The following is a 15,591-nucleotide window of genomic DNA, read 5'->3' as shown; positions in this document are numbered from 1 at the left end:
TGCGTTGTGTTCACCACCAACAGTCTAGTTTCCATCCATCACTGTACGTATGTGCCCCTTTACCCCTTTCACCCTCCTCCCACCCCCTTCTCCTCTGGGAACCACTGATCTGTTCTCCTTATCCATGTGTTTGTTTGTTTATCTTCCACACGTGAGTGAAATCATATGGTATTTGTCTTTCTGTGTCTACACAGCATTGCTTTTGAGCAAGGAACTCCCTTCACAGCAGTCAAGCGTCTCAATGGGCTCATGCTTATGGAATTCATGGGTCTTACCATGTTTCCGTCCATCCTGAAGCACTATCTGGCTGACTTGATAGAACAGTGAAATGGCCTTTTAAAGACTCAGTTACAGTGCCAGCGAGGTGGCAATACCTTGCAGGGCTGGGGAAAGGTTCTCTAGGAGGCTGTAGACGCTCTAAATCAGCATCCAGTATATGGTGGTATTTCTCCTACAGCCAGAATTCACGAGTCTGGGGATGAAGGGGTGGATATGGAAGTGACACCACTCCCTGTAGAAACTCCTAGAAACTCAGGAGCAAAACTCTTGCTTCCTGTCTCCGCGACCATATGCTTTGCTGGCCTACTTGCAAAGAGAGGAATGCTTCCACTGGGAGACACGACAATGATTCCATTGAACTGGAAGTTAAGACCACCACCTGCCACTTTGGGCTCCCCATGCCTCTGACTCAACAGGAGAAAAAGAGAGTTACTCTGCTGGGTGGGGTGATTTGATTCTGACTACCAAGGGAAAATTGGATTCCTACTCAACAGAGGAGGTAAGGAGGAGTCCAACCGGAGTAAAGGGGGTTCTGTAGGGTATCTCTTAGTATTACTATGGTCTGTGAGTGTCAATGGAAAACTACAACAACCCAATCTAGGCAGGACTATGAATGACCCAGACCCTTCAGGAACGAAGGTTTGGGTCATTCCATCAGGTAAAGAACCATGACCAGCTGAGGTGCTTGCTCAGATCTCTCTCTCTCATCTGTCTACATCTGTATCACCTATGCCCACATCTGTATCTAGATCGTCTGGAGAACCCTAATATATCCATAGTATGGTTATATCACACTTTGTTTAACCGTTCACCCATTGAAAGACATTTTGATTATTTCCAATTTTTGGCTATTATTAAAAAAAAAGCAACAATAAAAATTTGTGTATAAGTTTTTGTGTAGGCATAAGTTTTTATTTCTCTGGGATAAATACCCATAATTGCAATTGCTGGATGATAAGGTGAGTGTATGTTTAGCTATTTAAGAAACTGCTAAACTGTTCTCCAAAGTGGTTGTACCATTTTACATTCCCACCAGCAATGTATAAGAGATCCGGTTCCTCCAAACCCCCACCAGCATTTGGTATTGTTGCTAATTTTGTTTCAGCAATTCTGATAGGTATGTAGTGATATCTCATCATGGTCTTAATTGGTATTTCTCTAAGGGCTAGTGCTGTTGAACATCTTTTTGCGTCCTTATACGCCATGTGTATATCCTCTACAGTGAAATGTCTCTTCATCTCTTTGTCCATTATCTAATTGGATTTTTTTCCTGTTGAATTTTGAGGGTTAAAAAAAAAAATATATATATATGTATATTCTAGATATGAGTCCTTTATCAGATACATGGTTTGCAAATATGCTTGGTTTTCTCCAAGTCTGTGATAGGCAGAATTTTAAAGATATCCCCCCAAGGCTCCCATTGCCTGATTATTCAATCAAATATTAATCTAGGTACTGCTGTGAGGAGACTTTTCAGATGCAATTAAAGTAACTAAGTGGCTGAGTTTAAAACAGAGAGATTATCCTTAGTCATGTGGATGGGCTCAGTGTAATCACATGAGCTCTTAAAAGTAGAAGAGGAAGCAGGAAATAGAGAGAGAGGAGGAAGAAGGAGAAGAAAAAGAGGAAGAAGAAGAAGCAGAAGGAGGAGGAGAAAGAGAAGGAGAAGAAGAATCGGGAGGGGGAGGAGGAGGTCATCGTGATTCAAAGTGTGAGAAGGATTCAATCAACCATTGCTGACTTTGAGGACAGAGGGAGGGGGACCATGAGCCAAGGAATGCAGGAAATGTCTAGAAGCTAAGAATGACCCTGGGTCAACAGCCAGCAAGAAAATGGGAACCTTAGTCCTACAACCGCATGGAACTGAACTCTGCCAAAAACCCGAATGATCCTGGCAGCAGATTAATCATCAGAGCCTCTAGAAAAGAATCCGACCCTCCTGCTATGGGGGATCTAGAGCAGAGAAACCAGCCGAGCCTACCAGCCTACGAGACTTCTGACCCACAGGCTGTGAGATGATAAATGGGTGTTGCTTTAAGCTGCTGAATCTGTGGTCGTTTGTTATGGAAGCGACAGACAACTAATACACATTCTGTGGCTTGTCTTTTCATCTTAATAAGGTCTTTCACAGAACGAAATTTTTAAATTTTGATGACATCCAATTTACCAATTATTTTCTTTTATGAATTGTGCTTTTGGTGTCGAGTTTAACAACTCCTTACCAAGCCCTAGGTTCAGAAGATTTTCTCCTATGTATTCTTCTAAATGTTCCATAGTTTTACACTTTACATTTAAGTATGTAATCTATTTGGAGTTAATTTTCGTAGAAGATGTGAGGTGAGAGGTGTAGGTCGAGGTTATTCATTTATTTTTGCCTCTGGACGTGTATCACTCCAGCAACATTTGCTGAAAAGACTACCTTCCTCCGTAGAATTACTTTTGCACTTTTTGTCAAAAATCAGTTGGCTGTTCTCGTGTGGGGCCGTACTTTGGTTTTCTGTTCTGTTCTGTTCCATTGGCCTGTGTCTGTTCCTCTGCCCATGCCGTATAGCCTCGATTACTATAGTTATATAACAAGTCTTAAAATTGGGTAGAGTAACTCCTCCCATTTTCTTCTTCTTTTCTCAAATTGTTTTAGCTATTCTAGTTCCAAAATATAAATTTTGGAATAATTTTGTTCATATTTACAAATATCTTGCTGAGATTTTTTTAAAGGAATTATGTTAAACCTGTGCATTAACTTGGGGAGAATTGACATCTTTACCTTGAGTATTACCGTCCTTGAACACAGTGTATCTTTCTATTTGTTTAGGTCTTTGATTTCTTTCATCAGCATTTTTTAAGGTTTAGGATACAAATCCTGTGCATGTTTTGTTAGATTTCTACCTAAGTATTTCATTTTTTTAAAAAAAGGACTACTGTTTTTTCTTTTTTTTTTATACCTTGGCACCTGAGCTAACATCTGTTGCCAGTCTTCTTTTTTTCCCCCTTCTTCTCCCCAAAGGCCCCCAGGACATAGTCGTACATTCTAGCTCTAGGTCCTTCTGGGTGTGCTATGTGGGGCGCTGCCTCAGCACGTGGCCTGATGAGTGGTGCTATGTCTGTCCCCAGGATCCAAACTGGTGCAATCCTGGGCCACTGAAGCTGAGCACGCAAACTTAACCACTTGGCCACGGGCCAGCCCTAGGTATTTCATTCTTTAAGAGACTGTAAATGGTACAGTATGTTTGATTTTGGTTTCCATGTATTCATGCTAGTGTATAGAAATATAATTAATTTTTGTATTTCGGTCTTTTACCTTGTGACCTGACTGGAGTCTCTTAGTAGTTCTAGGAGTTTTTTTTGGTGGATTCTGTAGAGTTTTCTACAGAGGCCATCATGTCATCTGCAAAGGGCAGCACTTGACCTTCTTCTTTTCTGATCTCTGAGCCTTTTATTTACTTTTTTTTTGCCTTATTGCCTTAGCTAGAACTTCCAGTACTAGGTTGATAATCGTGGTGACAACAGACATCCTTACTAACATCCTTACCTTGTTCTTTTTTTTTTTGCTGAGGAAGATTCACCCTGAGCTAACATCTGTTACCAATCCTACTCTTTTTTTTGCTTGAGGAAGATTAACTGTGAGCTAACATCAGTGCCAATCCCCCTCTATTTTTTTTTTGTATATGGGACACTGCCACAGCCTGGTTGGTGAGTGGAGTAGGTCTGTGCCCAGGATCTGAACCCATGAACTTGGGCCGCCAAAGTGGAGTGCATGCAACCGTAACCACTCAGCCATTGGGTTTGGCCTTCCTTACCTTATTCTTAATCTTAGTGGAAAGAATTCAGTCTTTCATCATTAAGTTTGATGTTAGCTGTAGTTTTGGTAGGTCCTGTTTATCAAGCTGAGGAAATTCCCCTCTATTCCTGTTTCTGAGAGTTTTTGTTACAAATGGATATTGAATTTTGTCAAATGTGTTTTCTGCATTAATTGATATAATCATGTGATTTGCCTTCTTTCAGCTGTTGATGGGCCACACTGATTGATTTTCACATATTGAACTGACCTTGCATTCCTGAAATAAACCCCACTTGGCCATGTGGTATTCTTTTTATATGCTGCTAAATTTAATTAACATGTATATTCATGAAGGATATTGGTCCACAGTTTTCTTTTTTTGTACTGTTGTTGTCTGGCTTGATATCAAGTAATATTAGGTCCATAAAATAAATTGAGAAGTGTTCCCTTCTTTCCTATTTTCTGGAAGAAATTGTGTAAAGTTTGTGTTAAAACTTTTTTAGACATTTGTTGAAATTCCCTTCAGTGAAATCATGTGGGCCTGGAGATTTCTTTTTAGGGAGTTTTAAAATTATGAGTTAAATTTACTTATTAGTTATAGGGTTATTCATAGTATCGATTTCATCTCGGGGGAGTTGCGGTGGTCAGCAATTTTCAAGGAATTGTTTCATTTCATCTAAGTTGTCAAATTTCTGCATGCGACGCTGTTTGTAGTATTTCCTCATTATCCATGTGATATCTGCTATATCTGTAGTTTTATTCCCTGTTTCATTCGTGATATTGGTAATTTGTGTTTTCTCTCTTTTTGAGATTTGTTAAACTTGCGAGAGGTTTGTTAATTTCACTAATCTTTTTAAAGAACCAGCTTTTCATTTCATTGATTTCTGTTTTCAATTTTAGTGATTTCTGCTTTTTCTGATTTCTGGGGTTCCCCCTCCTCCTAAACAGGAGAGGCTTGAACTGGGTCACAGAAGTGAAAGTGGAGAAGTGAGTGGGGGTGAGGAATTTATTTCCATCCTTCTGTTTGGACGGTTGCCTATGGGAGGAGTAGAAAGGAACAGCCCAAGTAATGGAGAAGGGGCCCTCCAGCAGATCTTGTAGATTCACTCACTTCCTGACTCCAGGTTGCATTACGGAGGGAGCTAGAGGCAGTGAGGAGGAGGAGCCCCGACTAGGGACTTCCAGGCTTCTCCTGAAGGGGATCCTGGATCTAGCAGCGCTGTGGGTGCTGAAGGACACCATCCCATTTAAATCTCAAACCCGGCCAGGAAGAACTGGAAGAGGAAGCTGAGACTGTTATCCCTGTGTCTTGGAATGCGCCTCTCCATCTCCCAGTGCCAATTTGGAGAGCTCTACATTTGCACTTAAGGACTGCTGCTTGGGAGAAATGTTTCTGAAAATGTGCATGTGGGGACTCAAATGTCCTGCCTGGATCCAACAGTTCTTTCTTGTTTGTGAAGGTGAGTTGGCCTGGATAGTGCCCTGCCCGACCTTCTGCCCTGAAAAGCCTGGGATTTCTTGGCTCCTCAGCTTGCCCAGGTTGTCATGGGGGCAGGTGGGGGCGGGTGGGGTGAGTATGGCTGGCAGCGCAGCAGGACACTCTGTTTAATAGGAGGACCCAGGCTGTTTTTCACATATAAATATACAAGAGGAAAGTTTCCCAGAACGTTTGGAGTTCAAACAGCTCTATAAAATGGCATTTTGATGAGCTGAGCATAAGTGAATTGGAAACATTCAGATAACATTTCCCCAGGGTTTGAAAACTGAGGAGAAAAGTGCTTGGCGAAGGTTCTAAGGGGCTGGCCAAGAGTTTGAAAAACGATTTGAGGTGTCATGATGAACCCAACTACCACCAGTTTCTCCCATCTCAGCTGGTGCAGAGAGCCAAGGAGAGGCAGTCTCCAGACAGGGGAGAGGGGAGAACTCCTTTCTCTCCCGGGGAGTGGAGAGAGAACCTTTGAAACCATGGTCATCTGTGTGGGGCCTCCCACCTGGCCTGAATTTGCTGTCACATCTGTTCATCCATCCATCCATCCAGCCATCCAGCCAGCCAGCCATTTATTTGTCCATGAGTCCACCATCCATCCATCCATCCTTCCATCCATCCATCCATTTATCTGTCCCTTTGTCCAACCATCCATCTCTCCATTTACCTGTCCATCTATTCATCCATCCAATGAGCACTTATTAAGCACCCACTGTGTGCATGGCTCTGGGAGCGCAGAAGGTAGTGAGGCTCAGCCCCTGCCCTTGCAGAGCTCAGCATCACGGTAGGAGAAACTTGTTACAACGTCTTGAGGACAGGCAGGGTGCTACAGGAGCCCTGGGAAGAGTGGCACCCCTTTGAGACTGTGAGGGTGACAAGCTTGCCGAAGTTTCCAGTGTCACCCCAGTGGGGTGCTAGGATGCCTCCAGGTTGGACCAGGGATCCCTAAGATGAGATATCATTTGGGATGAAAAGCAAAGGAAGGAGTTCACTCTTCACTTGAGCCCAAAGCTGCACAGGCCTGCTCCAGGACAGTGGAATCTAGAGACCCCAGCAGTGGGAGGGTCCTCATTGCTAAGGGAGAGCCCCCTCCTTCTAAATACTGTCCTAGACCATTTCTTATTACCCCATGCAGCCCCCACCACAACCCCATAGAGTAGATACTCTTGTCCTCTCTCAGGAAAAAGAGCCTTAGGGTGAGGATGCAGCCCAGGGCCACCTGGCTGGTAAGAGGGGAACGGGGACCTGAATCTGGGCTCACTGCCCCTGAATAGGTGAGGGGGCTTCTCTCCAGCAGGTGAGAGCAGAGCCAGGGTGCCAATTGCTACAAAATTCAGGCTCTGCCACCAGGCTGGGGAGGTAGCGTTTGGCCTTAACCAGGAAGAGAAATTACTGAGATGGGCAAGGCTGCAGTCCACAAGGACATCAGCCCCGGGAGGTCTCTCTGTGAATTTAAGTCCTTCTTGGTGTGGAAGATAGAAGCTTGGAAGGGATTTGGAGGCCATAGGTCCAGATTCTGATTACACTGACCCCATCCTGTCCCCAAAGGGGACTTTCATAACCTGGACTTTTTTCTCTCTTGGCCGCAATTATGCTTTGGGTCAGCAGTGTAAATTTAAATGCTAGGACCCCAAGATAAATATTTCAGCCTTGTTTTCCTCACCCATCCCTCTAACTTGCTGCCTGGGGAAGCCCCTTGCACTGTGCCCTGTGGGCGAGGGGATTCTCTGAGTGACTTCTGCACACTGGCCTGCTTCTAAACATAGAATCCCCACAAACGCGACAGCTACACGTGCAGACCAGAGCAGGGCGTGGTGCTGGCGACCGAAACACCTGGAAAGCAACGGTGTTTGTGTCCCATTGTCCAGACAGGCTCTTGGAAAGATTCCAAACAAATCGAAGCACGGTCTTCTCTCCATGTGTGCAGCAGCTGATTCCTGGGAGAGTCAGTGTATTTTAAACCTTGCAACAAAAATACACCCTGTTTACACGTCAATGGAGAGCCCTTCAGGCTCAGGTGACAAAGAATGGATTTTCACCTACCTGGATGTCAAGGAAGATGTTTGAAAATCACACGGGATGTGGCGTGATTCTTTGTCGTGAGGGACTCTCCCAGAGTTCTTGATTTGCATCTGACAAATGCTGTCAGTGTCCTTCCCCCATCATGGTGACAACAGAAAGTTCCCACCGACTTCTTAAGTGTCCCCGAGGAGGCCTTGTCCCCCATGATGAAACCCACCTGCACGAATGAGACGTTTGGAAAGAATAAAGGGTGGGCTGCAGACATCACAGTCTCCGTTTGGCAATGGGATGCTTCTCTCTTTCCCCCTGAGAACACATGACCATTCTAGAAATCTAGAAACTTCTGAGGCCCATCCAAAATTAGCCCCTTGAAACACAACAGGTTACAATGGTTTTCCTGGACAGGTGATGTTTTTCTTCTTATACTGCTCGAAATGAGACAGTGACTATCGTATTCCAAAACAACAACCAACGAAAATACCCTTTAGACAAACTGATGCCTTAGAAGGCCAGCTGCTCCTGGTCCAGCACTTATGAGAATGTTGCCAATTTCTAAATACGGGGCGTGAAATATCATATGCTTTATGACCCCAATCACCCTGTGGATAAAGGCAAAATTCTGTGGTCAGCACCCTTGGGGTGTCTCTATTGCCAAGAAGCTCCCGGCACAGCGTCTGGCCCAGGATGCTGCAGTGTGAGAAAGTGCCCAGGCTCTTTTGCTGGCAGCAGTTGGAACTCTGAGGCCCCTTGATCCATAGGTGGGACCCTAGTGAAGGCACCAGAGGACGTTGTCCTCAGTCAGGCTGGGATATCCACCCATCCCTTGTGTCCCCAGCAGGCGTTGGGGTCAAAACCAAGAGTCATTTAGCAGGCACCATCCCAAACATGGTTCCATCCCAGTCAAGAAGGCCGGATCTCTGTGGGAGCTGACTCTTCCCCATCAGGAAGGTAGTTCGCACAATAAAAATTTAGAGCTCCTGCTTATGTACTTGGCATGGTGATGGGGCCAAGGAGAATAAATAAGAAGTGGAAAGCTGGTTCCTCACAGGAAAAAAAATCTGAAAGTGACCCACAAGTTCTCCTTGAGCCTCCGTCAGCCATGGGCTCGGCTTTTGAAGCCCACCTCGTAGAAACAGCTCCGTGTGCTTGGGGCCAGGAGTGTTCCAGACGCTTCACATGCACAAGGAGGCCCGTGACACAAGGCCACTCTGTCCCTGATTTGCAGGGCAGGTGGTGAAGTTTGGACAAGGAGAGGTGCCCAAGCTTTGTCAAAACCACATCTGAATCTGTTCACTCCCTGAGGTGTGGCAGCAAGGCTGTGGGATGAGAGGTGGGTCTGAAGGCTGCACTTTTACTCCCTGCGACTCTCGATCCTCTGGCTCCCTTATCCTTGTTCCTCTTATCCCTTACCACAGCCCTATGAGGGAGATGCTATCAAGGCCCTCAGGTTACATACGAGGAAACTGAGGCATGGGAAGGTTAGTGACTTGCTCAGAGCCGCCTGCTGGTGAGGACAGCACCGAGGCCAGAAGCAGGACCCTCTGCTGTGCTTTCTGGAGCCGGCAGTGTTCTGACGCTGGCAAACTGAAGACCCGGGTTCTGGGACCTCTTGGCCCAGGGAAACCCCTCACCCGGCAGCAACATTGCAGATCTGAGTTCTGCCAGGGCAAGCCCGTCTTCCTGCTGCATGAGAGAATAAGAAACCCGAGGGCCAGCCCAGCCTCCTCAGTAAGGTGGGCCGTGGGTGGAGCCCAGCGAGGAGGGAGAGCAGACCGGGGCTCACACTGAGAGCTGAGGCCGCAGGGCCCTCCCACCCCCTCATTATCAGAAAACCTGCCGTTGGAGAAGGGGCTCTGGGGCTCCTTGAATCATGTCTTGTCATCTCAGAATGCTTTCAAGACAGGTGTTGCCCAAAGGGGCCTTCAGGGACTTTTAGACCACCCACACACTCTCGGTGAGCCTTTCCCCTCGGTGGGCTGGCACATCACGGTCGACGCTCACTGAATAGCGGCAGCTCTCCACTTCCTGGTGTGGCAGGTGGCACTTCCCGCCCCTGCAGGTGGGTGGGGCAAGTGACTAGTTCTGGACAGTGAATTGTGAGCCAAAGTGATGCTGTTAACTCAAGCGCTGGTGCGAGACCCTGCAGACTCCCCTTCCTCCAGTACAGAGGTGGGCCCCATTCCAGGCGGAGGTTCCTCTATCCATCGGGGTCCCTGAGTGACCCAGTGAGCACTGGAGGTTGGGGCTGCAGTACAGTGAAGGGGTCTCCGGGGTATCTGGCAGGGAAAACCAGACCAAGGGAATTGGGCGTTCAAAGAAAACGTTACTCAGAGAGTTCAGGCTCCTAGGGTCAAAACTGATGTGGCTAGAAAGCAGGGAGTCAGGCTTCGAACCCAGATATTTCCAAGGTATAGGTGTCCTGCCTCCTGATAACTGACCTGTGGTCCTAGACGCAGCAGCTGTGACATAATGACTGGGAGAGGGCCAAAGGGTCAGTGTCAGAAGGCTGCTTCCCAGAGGGCCTGGCTCTCTGCACACACAGCGGGTCTATACTTAACTGGGGCAGAAGATGTGCTGGGAAGTGGAGCTGAACACCGGCCCGGGATGACTCCGAAAGCTCTTGTTAGTTACAAGGTGAGCAGGCCAGCCTTGTCCTCTCATTCTCCCTCCCTGCCCTTTACTGGGCACTGATTCCACGTCAGGCGCTCACCTGCGAGCCTGTGCAGGCAGTACTTGCTGTCCTGTGTCACAGAGAAGGCCTGGGAGTCTGAGAGGACAGCGACCTAATCAGCTCACTGATGTGGACCAGCCTCACATCACCTCCTCTCCTCACTAACTTCAGCCCTGCACGGCAGGAAATGGGAGCGATTTTAGGCAATCACTGCCTGGCGTGCATCCCTCTGTTCTCAAGCCTCGGCCTGGGCAGGGACCGAGGTAGACCGGTGTAGGGGACGGGTGACCTGTTCCGTCTCCGCTGTGTCTTTAGCGCATTTTGCAGAACAGAATGCGTTACTTCTCGTCCTTGGGCGTGTGGTTTACACCGGGGCTCCTCAGCTCTAATGTGCACACGAATTATCTGGAATCTTATTGAGAGGCAGATTCTGGTTCAACAGGTCTGGGGTGGGGCCTGGGACTCTGCATTTTCTCCAAGCTCTCTGAGGGTGTTGGTGCTGCCGGTGAGGACCACGCTTAGAGGAGTGATGGTCTATGTAAGCAGAGCTCCTTCTAAGAACAGCGAGCGCTGTGCTGGGGAGACGACGCCAGGCCCCTCTGAGCAGGCGCCCCGTTGTCCCTGAGCACCCCTTGGCGGCTTGCAGTGCCTGAGGCGTCCAGCATCCTGACGGTAGTAACAGCTGATAAGAGACTTGAATGCCAGGCCTCGCACAAACAGTTTTCAGAGTAGGCTGGATTTTATTTTGGTCTCTGAAATTTTGCCAGTTTGGCCACAGAATACATTGTCAGCTCCGAACTAAGATTCATTTTCTGGCATATTGAAATAATTAGAAATAAACGACCTTTTCCTGCTCTTTTTGGATAACGAAAACAATGAGCCAGGTGATGCAAGGCCAAGCCGTTGTGGTAGGTGGACTTCTAAGATGGCTCCCAAGATCCGTGTCCTTGATGCACGTTATTCAGCACCTTCTCCCATTTTTTCAGTCAAACACTAATCTAGGAGCTGCTGTGAAGGGATTTTTGCAGATGCAATTAAGGTCCCCAATCAGTTGACTTTAAGGAAAGGAGATTATTGTGGGTGAGCCTGGCCTAATCAGGTGAGCCCTTAGAAGGGGCTGGACTCTTCCTGGCAGGAGAGGTTTGAAGTGTGAGAGGGACTCCGTGTGAGGGAGATTCTCCTTTGCTGGTTTTGAAGATGGAGGGGGCCATGTGGCAGGGGATGCAGGTGGCCTCTAGGAGCTGAAACTAACCCTTGGCTGAAAGCCAGGAAAGAAACGGGGAGCTTAGCCCTACAAGTCATTCATCCAACAACCTGAACGAGCTTGTAGGCAGATATTCCCTGGAGCCTCTAGAAAGGAGGCAGCCATCTGATACTTTGACTTCAGGCTTGTAACGCCCCAGGTGGACAACCGGGCCACGCCAGCCACGGACTTCTCACTAACAAACTGGAAGCTGACAAATGGTGTTACTTTAAGCTGAGTTTGGGATAATTTGATGTGCTGAAACAGAAAACTGATACAGCCACAAGAGGGGATCTTTACGACCTTAGGAACACATGTGGTGGCATAGCCCTGTGCACATGGCCATCTTTTTATACTGGCCTTCTGGGTCAGAATCGTCACAAATCAAGTGCTTGGAATCTGAAAGTCATAATTTTTCTACTTTAAAGCTAATTTTGTATTCACACTCTGGTTTCTTCTCTTTTTCTTGTAGGAAAAAACGTAAAACAATACATGAAGACAAGAACTATTGTTTCCTTGAAATGATTGTGCCTGGCAAAGACAATTGTAATATTTTAAGTATGATATTTATGTTTTTCTGCTCCGTCCAGTAGGAAAAATATAGTTTGAAAATATTTGGTTAACCGCTTATGTCACACAGGGAGGTGGGCGTGGAGAGTGGAGGCAGAGAGTGCCGAAGCTCAGGCAGAATGTTGTCATATGTTGCATGTTGACTTTTTCTGGTTAAATGTTATTCAGTTTTCTAAAGGAGAGCTCAGTTGCCTTCTTAGTCAGCTCAGACTGCCATAACAAAATACTGTCGACTGGGTGGTTTAAACAACAAACATTTATTTCTCACAGTTCTGGAGTCTGAGAAGTCTAAGATCAAGGGGCCAGCACATTCGGTTCCTGGTGAGGGCTCTTTCCTGGCTTGCGAATGACTGCCTTCTGTTATGGCCTCTCGTGGCCTTTCCTTGGTGTGTGCTGGCTGGGAGGTGGGGTGGGGAAGAGAGAGAAAGGGAGAGAGAGACACGGAGAGAGAGAGAGAGTTCTGTCTCTTCCTTTTCTTATAAGGACATGAACCCCAACATGAAGGCACCGCGCTCAGGACCTCATCCAAATGGATCCACTTCCCGAAGACCTCGCCTCCACATACCACCACACTGGGAGTTGGGACTTCAATATATGAATTTGGGGGGGGGGTCCTAAACATTCAGTCTGTAACAGTTGCTTAGATAAAAGGCAGACAACAGCCAGTCTTACTGCCCCGACATGTTGTGGGTAGTCTTTCCCACAACGGATTTGAAGAAAGGCTCCCCAGAGGCCATCTCATTCCTCTGTGCTCCCCATCTCCAGCCACCAGGGAACTCTGAGCTGGTGACATCAGTTTTAAAGACTCTGAAGAGATCTCGATGAGGGAACTTCTCACGGATGATCACAGGGTTCAACACAGTTTTCAAGTAGCCCAACATCTTTTATGTGATTACCATTTCATAATTACCGTGATGATTTATGTGTTTTAATGGGGGGTCCAGATGGCCGATCTTTGGGAAAGTCCATGTTTTATTCTTTAATTCCAAGTTGAAGTTTTTCAACAGAACTGGATTAATGTGGGGGAATACTGGAGTCCTCTCTTTGCCACCTACATGTTAATCTTTCCTCAATCTCAGTTCTCTTGCGTATCAGAGGAGGTTAATGACCCGACCTAAGTTTAGGGTGGTTGTGAGGGGTAATTTAGCTAATCCACGTCCAGTGCTTGACTTGTATGTCATTGAGGGGTCTACCTAGACTCATCTTATGGGCAGAAGGTTGGGGGGCATTTGGGGAAGGCGTGAACAGACGTGCCTAAGCTGGGCGTGATGTGACCCGGTTTGTGCAGTAGCAAGCTCCATCTGCGGTGGAGCGCAGGAGCATGGCTGATGGAAAGGACCACAGAGACTGCAGGACAGGAGGCCATGTGGAGCGGGAGGGCAGTGTCAGAGAAGGGAAGCTGGGAGGCGGAGGTGAGAGACTGGTGATAAACTGGATGTGGGTGGTGCAGAGGGCAGAGGAGGCGGGCAGGACGGCAAGGCTTCCAGCCAGGACACGTGGGCAGGCGGAGGTGCAGGAAGGAAAGTACTACAGAGATGGGTGGCTGGAGCAGGGGTGGCCTGGGCTCCACGTGTGATGTGCTCCGTACGTGATGCACTTGACGTGCCCGGGGACAGTCAGCTGGAGAGATTTAGAGTCTCCTTAGTCCAGAGCTAAGGAGAGGGGCAGGGATGGGCTATGGAGAGCCACTGATAACTGTATTTTCTAACATACCCATTTGTATTAACCCTCCCCTCTGACCAGCCCCTTCTGTATTAGTTTCCTGTGGCTGCCTTAACAAATTACCACAAACTGGGTAGCTTATAATAACATAAATTTATCCTCTCACAGTTCTGGAGGCCAGAGTCTGAAATCAAGGAATTGATGGGGCGCCTTCTCTCTGAAGCCTCTAGGGGAAGACCCTTCCTCATTTCTTCTAGCTGCTGGTGGTTGCCAGCAATCCTTGGTGCTTGTTGGCTTGAAGATGTGTCACTCCAGTCTCTGCCTCCGTCTTTCCGTGGTGTCCATCACTGTGCATCTGTGTATCTCTCCTCTTCCTTTAAGGGCACGTGTTGTATTGTCTTTAGGGCTCACCCTAATCCAGTATGACCACATCTTAACTAATTATACCTGCAAAGGCCCTCTTTCCAAAAGGACACAGGTTCCAGGTGGATACGAATTTTGGGGGGACACTATTCAACCCAGGACACCTTCCTTACGACTTACATTTCAAACTCTACATGAGCAGAATGTTGAATTCTAATTTCAGGGCCACGATTGCAAACCACAGTAGTATTAAAATTTGTGTGTGTGGCACCCGGCTGTCCTAAAGCCAGCATTGCCTGTTTCTACGATGTAAGAGTAGTGTACTTTGGCTCTGGTACTCGTATTTTTCTCCACCTAAGACCAGTCACGGAACTCAGTGCCTTTCCGGCTCCCCCAAAAGAAGCCAGTCATATGAAAACATTACACACCACAAAACTATCAAAAATTTTAGGGAGGGTGTGATCCATGCCCACCAGCTGGCCCATGCACACTGGTGTCGGCAGCATTCTCTTTCTGACTCCTCCTCACCCTAGCCTGGGCTTCGTGTCTCCTCTCACCCTCCAGGACTTCTTCCCCTCCCTGAGAAGATTCCTGCTCCCTTTCCACGGCATGGAGTTGTGGCAGGAAGCAGCTGCCCAGCCAGGGGCCACGTGCCCGGTCCCACTTGCATCTAGATGGGGCCCCTAGACCAGTTCTCACCAGTGAGATGGGAGTGGTTGTGATGTGAGTCACATCTTGACCCAAGTGGTTGTCACTGGCCGGAGCTGGAAGGATCTTGGATCCCTAAACTGCTGAACACACATGCTGGATGGCCTGTGAGCAAGGAAAAGCTTCCTTGTGAGAAGTCTCTGAGCCGGGAGGTACCACTCACGGTGCTAGTGTTCTTCTCTCGTACCACCCCCAGTGCAGCTGCAGTCTCATCCCTCGATTGCCAGGAGTGACTCTGCTCTGCCTCAGCTCCAGTTCCCAGCACATGTCCCAGCCCTGACCTGGGGCTCAGTGGAACGCATGGTGGCCCAGGGAGCGGGGCCCTCCTCTTAGAGGGTGGTAGGAATTGTTCTGGAGAAGGTTAACTTAGACAAATATGATGCTTCAGGATTAACTGGGGATGGGGAGGTGGGGGACAATCCTGCAGCCTTGAGGACCTGAAGGATGCTCTGCATTACCCAGCACAGGCGATGAGTCCTGCTCTTCTCTGTAGCTCCCAGACAGTGTCCCATTCTGTCATTTAGAAATTGCCCACGTCACTTTCATCCCTAACATGACCTAATGTGACTAATTCTATTCTCTGACAGGGTATGCGCTGCGGTGGCTTTTTTTTTTTTTTTGAGGAGAATTGAAGTTTTTTCACCTGCTCATCTGAAAAATTCAGTCCTTGGTGCAAGACGATGGTACCACTGATGCGACCAAGGCTTTCCACCCTATCTCACGTGGATGCAGGATATGTCCCAGGGGATGCTGTTGACAAGAAGTTTCTCGTTGGCTTTGCAGTCTCACGAAGGCACACAGGAGTCCTC

This window comes from Equus asinus, chromosome 6, assembly GCF_041296235.1.
Source record: "Equus asinus isolate D_3611 breed Donkey chromosome 6, EquAss-T2T_v2, whole genome shotgun sequence".
NCBI lineage: Eukaryota > Metazoa > Chordata > Mammalia > Perissodactyla > Equidae > Equus > Equus asinus.
The sequence above is the reverse complement of the archived record's forward strand: the minus strand, read 5'-3'. Positions refer to the sequence as shown.